General features: G+C 41.8%; 1 pseudogene; it reads right to left on the bottom strand.

The window, feature by feature from the left end:
* Positions 1 to 1,267: 1,267 nt before the first annotated feature.
* LOC102418695 lies at positions 1,268 to 2,164 on the bottom strand (annotated as a pseudogene).
* Between the last annotated feature and the right edge of the window lie 4,709 nt (positions 2,165 to 6,873).

Here is a 6,873-nt window from a genome sequence, read left to right as displayed (position 1 = left end):
ATAGTAAATGATGTAGTCAAGGGCTCTGAAAGGATTCCTAAACATTTAGATTTGAAGGACCAGTAAAATTAAAACACACACATACAGAAAATCTGAAGTCATACAAAGTTATCAAGTAAATAAATACCATCTATTATCATTTCTTAAAACGCAGAACATTTCAACATTAAAAAGGTAGAACTGACATAATCTCAGAATAAAGAGCAGTCCTTTAAATGGAATGCATTTAGTTGTACAAAAAGCTCACTCTGTTGTTCTTTCTTTTACCTTTTAGGATAGTGAAACTTACATCAAATTGGCAGAGGTCCAGGAACCAAACTTTATAGGTTATTAAAGTAGATGTCTTGCCCTAGCCAGTTTGGCTCAGTGGATAGAGCATCAGCCTACAAACTGAAGTCCTGGGTTTGATTCTGGTCAAGGGCACATACATACCTTGGTTGCAGGCTTGATCCCCAACCCCATCTGGACAGGGGCAGGGGGGGGGGGGGGGGGTTGGCATAAATAGTTGTCTTTTTTTTTTAATTCAAACATCAGACTTCATAGTCTGAATTTTGAGCTAATGATTGCTCTCTTTTTCTGATTTATTTTATTTGTTTAGTATTATTTATTTATTTATTTTTGTTAATCCTCACCTGAGGACATTTTTCCATTGACTTTTTTAGGGAGAGCGGAAGAGGGAGGGAAAGACAGAGAGAAACATCGATGTGAGAGAAACACATAGATTGGTTGCCTCCTGCACCGGCCCAGACCAGGGCCCTGGCCTGGGAGGAGCCTGCAACCAAGGTACGTACTCTTGACTGGAATCGAACCCAAGACTCTTTGGTCTGCAGGCCCACGCTCTATCCACTGACTACCACCATACTATTGTGTCTGTCTGTGTTTTATATATATGGTGGTTTTTGGGGTTTTTTGCTTAATCCCTTTACCTTTTTTCATTCAGCCTCTCCCTCCCGCCCCAATAGATATCTCTAAATAACAGTTTCTATACATTGTAAAAAAATTTTAATTTAATTGTGGAAGTTTAAGTAGAAACAAGCAAATAAGTTTGTAGAAGCAGAATTTATACCATATTTTTTTCAATTGGCAAATGAGATTTATTTAAACAAGTCAACAGAAACAGGAAGTGGTTCAGCAGCCGTAGTGACAGGTTTCTCGAGTGTGCGATGGGCTGATAGTTGGGGCCTGGCCATCACTCAGGAAGCTCAGTGTACCAACTCGGGGGAGGCCAGTGGCTATAGCTTGGGGCTCAGCATGAGCCTGAAACAGATTAGTCCATGATCTTCAAACCTAGCACACTTCCTCGTCTGGTCGCCCAGCACGGGCAGTAATGCTGTATGAACTGCTTCGAAGCTCCATTTTTTCCAGGATTCAAGGGGCTCTATTCTGCTGACTTCAGTCTGAAGTAATCTGCTGCACAATTCCAGAATATTCATGGTTGATGCTGTTTCCCACCCATTCAACAGGAGCCATTCTTTCTGAGACTTGAAGGACTTGCAGGTTTCCACCCCTGCCAGGTCACACTGTCGTCTCCGCAGGTGTCCCAGCCGGTCATCCATGTTCACCTGTTCATAGTTTATGACTGTGGCAGTCCCAAAACTGTTGGCTTCCCGCTTGATTAGGTTTGCAGACCGCCCCAGAGTCTTGTAGACCAGCACACATTCAGTTATGATGCCAGTCACAATTGTGTATTCATACTACTTTTCTTTAGTTTCTCTTCAGTTAAGGTCAATCTTGAAGATCTGCTCCAATTATGGCACATCTCTTTGAATCCAACATGAGTCCATCGATTTGAAATGTGTCCTTTGAATGTAATTCTAAAATGGGTTTTGCTACGAGAGGTTTGAATTTGATGCTGTGTAGCTTTCTCATGACTGTCATTGGAAAGTCACCTTGAAAATATTTCATGCCTGTATAAATGCCTTTGCAAGCTGACCAGTGCCATGGACTCAAGCAAAATAACTGTTAATTTCAGGGCCCTTTCTTTCTTTAGACAGTTTCACAAAATGCTGGATGAAAAGGTCATCCCAGAAGCTAATGTTTACCGCAGACCTCTTGCATGTAGACACATTTTCACTGGTGCCACGCATGCCCTCGTTGTCTGTTCTGTGAAGGAGGAAGAGCAGGAGTTGAAAGTGGGCCTCTTGAGTCTAGTGGCCACGGGCATGGAGGTTCAAGGAGTGCTGTGCCCACCGTGACATAGAAGCGGGGTTGACAGCCACTGGGGGAAGGTTATGCCATTTTTTAAATAAGTATGTTGGAACATATAAGAACTATGTTAAGTACTGAAGTTAGGTTAAGAATTTTGCAGATATTATTCTTTTTTTTTCCCTAAAATTCATGTTACAGTCTTTTATTAGATTACAGTAAAGCAAATGTAATACATTTCCCACTTCTACGGGCAACATGTGGACTGCTGCATTAAATTTCCTGTGTAGCATTTGCGTTTGGGGACAGATACACCGTTAATAGGTTGATATTGGGTACATAATTAGGAGGAGAAAGAATGATTAGAATAATAATTTGATAAACATTTAAAATATGGAAAATCCATAATTTTACCAAACACCTAAAGCTTAGATTCATTTCATTAAAAAAAAATATTTTTATTGATTTCAGAGAGGAAGGGAGAGGGAGAGAAAGATGGAAACATCAATGATGAGTGAGAATCATTGAATGGCTGCACACCCCCTACTGGGGATTGAGCCTGCGAACCATTCATAGATCTATACTCAACCACTAAGCCACACTGGCCGGTCTAGATTCATTTAATTTTTCTATCATTTACTAAGCATGGCATAGGCATCAAGCATCAGGCCCCTAAAGTCCAATATGGTGGAGTCACGTCCAATGTGAGGATTTGGTTCTAAAGTCATCTGGTAATGTAAACATAGGAGAGTCAAAATGTTGGGCTAACAGCAAGTGTTGCTAAGATGTGAGATAGCAGGAACTGTTATATGCTGCTTGTGGGGGAATAAATTGGTACAGCTCTCCTGAAATCAACCAATGAATCAATGACCTGAAGTTAAGATGAGCAAACCCTACAATCCATCAATTACATTCCTAGGTATATACACTGTAGAAAGTCTTGCACAGAAATTTTGTAACAACAGACATATCTGTCTATGGATAAGAGGATGGATGGATAAGAGGACCATAGAGAAATGACAATAAATGGACCAGAACTACACATATGAATATGGATGAGTTTCACCAGGAGGGAAAAACAGACACATATACTTACATAGTATGATTCCATTTATATAACGTTCAAAAACCAAGCAATATATTGTTTAAGGATTTATTTATATGTAGTAAAACAATAAAGAAAAGCAAGAGAATGATACACCCAAACTTCAGGACAGAGAATATCCAGGGAGGAGGAGAATGAAGCCATGAGCAAGGCACACAGGGTGGCATCGCTGCACCTGCCAGTGTTCCTCATCGTTAGATGACTGTTCTTTTTGTGCCTGGCTGATTTCACTTAGCATGGTGTCTTCAAGGTTCCTCCACAATGTAGCATGTATCAGAACTTCATTTCTTTTTAAAGCTAAGTAAATATTTCTTTGTATATATCACACTTTGTTCATCTGTCCACAGACACATGAGTTGTTTCCACCTTTGAGCTATTGTGAACAATGCTGCTATGGATGTGGGTGCACAAGTATCTGTCCAAGTCCCTGCATTCAATTCTTTCGGGTCTATACCTACAAGTGGCATTGCAGAATTCTTGTTTTTAATGTGACAAGGTTTCTAACTTAATCTACACAGGCAGGTGCCCACAAAAGATAACTTGAATGAAATTTAAATATGCAACTTGAAAAGTCTTTAATTATCTAGACCATACCCAGCTAAATAAACGGTATTCATGGGTATGAAAAAGAGTAATGTAAATTTCACTGGAGTTTGAAAATATTTATGAGAAGTAATTTTAGTACATAATTGCTATATATCAAGCTTCCATAACAGAAAACCCTCTCAGCCTACAAATTAAATCTATTCTGCCAAGATGCATATATTTTACCATATTAGTTGAATTTTAATAAATAACAAATAGAACAAATATCTTCTTTGTTTTTCCCCCATTACGGACTCAATCTATCTACATGTGCTCTCCACCTACAAGCTGTCAGTTATGCTTGCTGTGAAAGAGACAGCACTAAGGGAGCTGTCAGTCAAAGCTGTTATAATGCTTCAAGAATCATTTCTCCAAGCTTCATTATCAAAAATAAAACAAATTTACATGGAACATAAAGATGGGTTGATCACATCATTCGCTGTGCATTGAAAATGACTTCCAACATGCACAAGTTCAGGGCAGTGTGCTTAGGGCTGGTGTTTTCCTCACCACACTTATACTTACTTTGCATAGATTCTGCCATTTTTTTTAAAGTTGCATGGAGACAGTGAAAGTAATTATTTTCTTAGGTTGGTTGGAATATGAGTGGTTCCCCTATTTGAGAACTAACTCTCTCTCTCTCTTTCTCTCTCTCTCTCTCTCTCTCTCTCTCTCTCTCTCTCTCTCTCTCCTTTTAAAAAGACACAGAATGAAAGAAACATAAAAAGCATATCAAAATATTGTACATGGACTGTAAATATTACTATTCTTATTTTATTATCTTCCAAAATTACTTATTACCTTCACCTTCTATATTTCCATAAAAAAAGAAATAATAGTGTGTAGGAAATATTCTGTGACATTATGGCTATTTCTTTTACCCATGCCCTAAGCATAGATTTGGGTTCAAAACAGGAGCCCCTGTGGTGGATGCTGCATGGAGGTAAAGAAGACCTAGAAACGGAACTAAATAGTCAAAGTATAAACTGAATATAGTCAATGCACTAGGTCTTCAGAATGAAAAAATATATATAATTGAAATCAATATAATCACTAAGAGCCTGGCTAATATAAACAGACTTAATAATTCAATTCCATAACACTAGACCCAAAGTGAACTTCTGGAGGCATAAACGAGACTATTTTAGGACAGAGGAAATATAACTTTACACATTAGGGAGACTCCTAAGAATGATGCAGCCTGAAAAATGTAAATAAGGAAAAGAAGATTGTGATCTAACCTGAAAAATGAGAAGTGTAATTTTCATTCTTACTCTTTTGTGGAAGGAAATAATGGTAAGAGCAGCCTATCTCTAGTGTCCCTATTAGAAAGAGTGTGGGTTTAGATGCACCATGAGATACAAGTCTAAGAAATAGAAATGAGAATAAAATTCTGCATGCATATACACACAAACACACATATAAAATATTTAAGAAGTAAAAGCACTATATAACATATGGCATTAATTGAGCACTATTTGAAGTTTTACCTAATTTAATCATAGCAAGAGCCCTATGAGGAAGACACTATTATTATCCTCTTATTAAGAGGCATGGAGATGTTAAATGACTTACATAAGGCCCCACAGCCAGGGAGGGACGGAGCCAGGCAGCGAGACTCAGGAGTCCACACACTTAGCACCACTGCTCTCTACCATGCCCAAGACTACACAGAATTGTGAGTGAGGCAAGGGTGTCTTAAGAGCCCTCCCTCTCGCCTGTACCCATGGCCTCTGCTCACTGTTCCCATTCACTTCAGGACCCAGTGCACTTGTGCTCTTGCCTCAGCGCCCAACCCCACTTCCTTGTGTCTGCTGCTCTCACTGTCCTCACCTCTCCTATCTCCTGGGTAAGCACAGGAGGTCACAGCTGTCTACATAGCTTTGCAGAGGTCCCAAACTGTCCTTCAGAAAAGTTTTATTTGGCCTGCACAGTGTGTGTGTGTGTGTGTGTGTGTGTGTGTGTGAAATTTAAATAAGAGTGCTTTAGGTTGACCGCACCCCCATTTATCATGTCCCCATCATCATGTCCCCATCACTCTTGGTGCCCTACTTCCACGTTCCTGTTATATCCCAGCTCTCGTGGTGCCCACTATGAGTGCTACACTATGCACATGACGAATACTTTCTGATACAAGCATGAGCACCAAACCATTCCACCTTTGCCTACTCAAAGATGGTTAAGAATGCTGGGGCTCTAGGACACAGAAGATTCTTCCAGAAAGGCTAACCAGGGACTTGGGTATTTCATGACTCAGAGACATGGTTCAACCTGCCCAGCGTTGCTGCTGAATTTGTTGCCCAGCTGGGACTTGAATTTAGATACTTAAGAGTATAATTTACATAAAGACTGTTTTATCTTTATCATCCAGTATTTATCGATACATACTTTGCAAGGCTCTGAAATGGGTATTCAGATGGTAACTCTTTCAGCAGCTTATAAACTTAATAGAGGCCCGGTGCACAAAATTTATGCATGCGGGGAGGGGTTGTCCCTCAGCCTGGCCTGCACCCTCTCCAATCTGGGACCACTCCGACATCCCTCTCACAATCCGGTACCACTGGCTCCTAACCGCTCACCTGCCTGCCAGCCTGATTGCCTCCTAACCGCTCCTCTGTGGCCTGATGATGCCTAACTTCTCCCCTGCTGGCCTGATCACCCCCAACTACCCTCCCCTGCTGGCCCGATCACCCCAACTGCCCTCCCCAGGCCTGTGGACCCCCGCCTGGGCCTGTGGCGGAGGTGTGCAGACCCCTGGGCCGGCGCAGGGGGGCAGGGACGCGAGCTTCATGTCCTGGGGCCCATTGCCAGTGTCGGGGATTCGAGCCTCATGTCTCCGGGCTGGTGCAGGGGACGGGGACACAAGTCTTACATCCCAGGACCCATTGCCGGGGTCAGGGACGCGAGCCTCACATCTCAGGACCCATTGCTGGGGTCAGGGACGCGAGTCTCACATCCCAGGACCCATTGCCGGGGTCGGGGACGCGAGCCTCGCGTCCCAGGGCCCATTGCCGGGGTTGGGGATGCGAGCCTTATGT

The sequence above is a fragment of the Myotis lucifugus genome, unplaced genomic scaffold, assembly GCF_000147115.1.
Source record: "Myotis lucifugus unplaced genomic scaffold, Myoluc2.0 scaffold_230, whole genome shotgun sequence".
NCBI lineage: Eukaryota > Metazoa > Chordata > Mammalia > Chiroptera > Vespertilionidae > Myotis > Myotis lucifugus.
The sequence above is the reverse complement of the archived record's forward strand: the minus strand, read 5'-3'. Positions and strand labels throughout refer to the sequence as shown.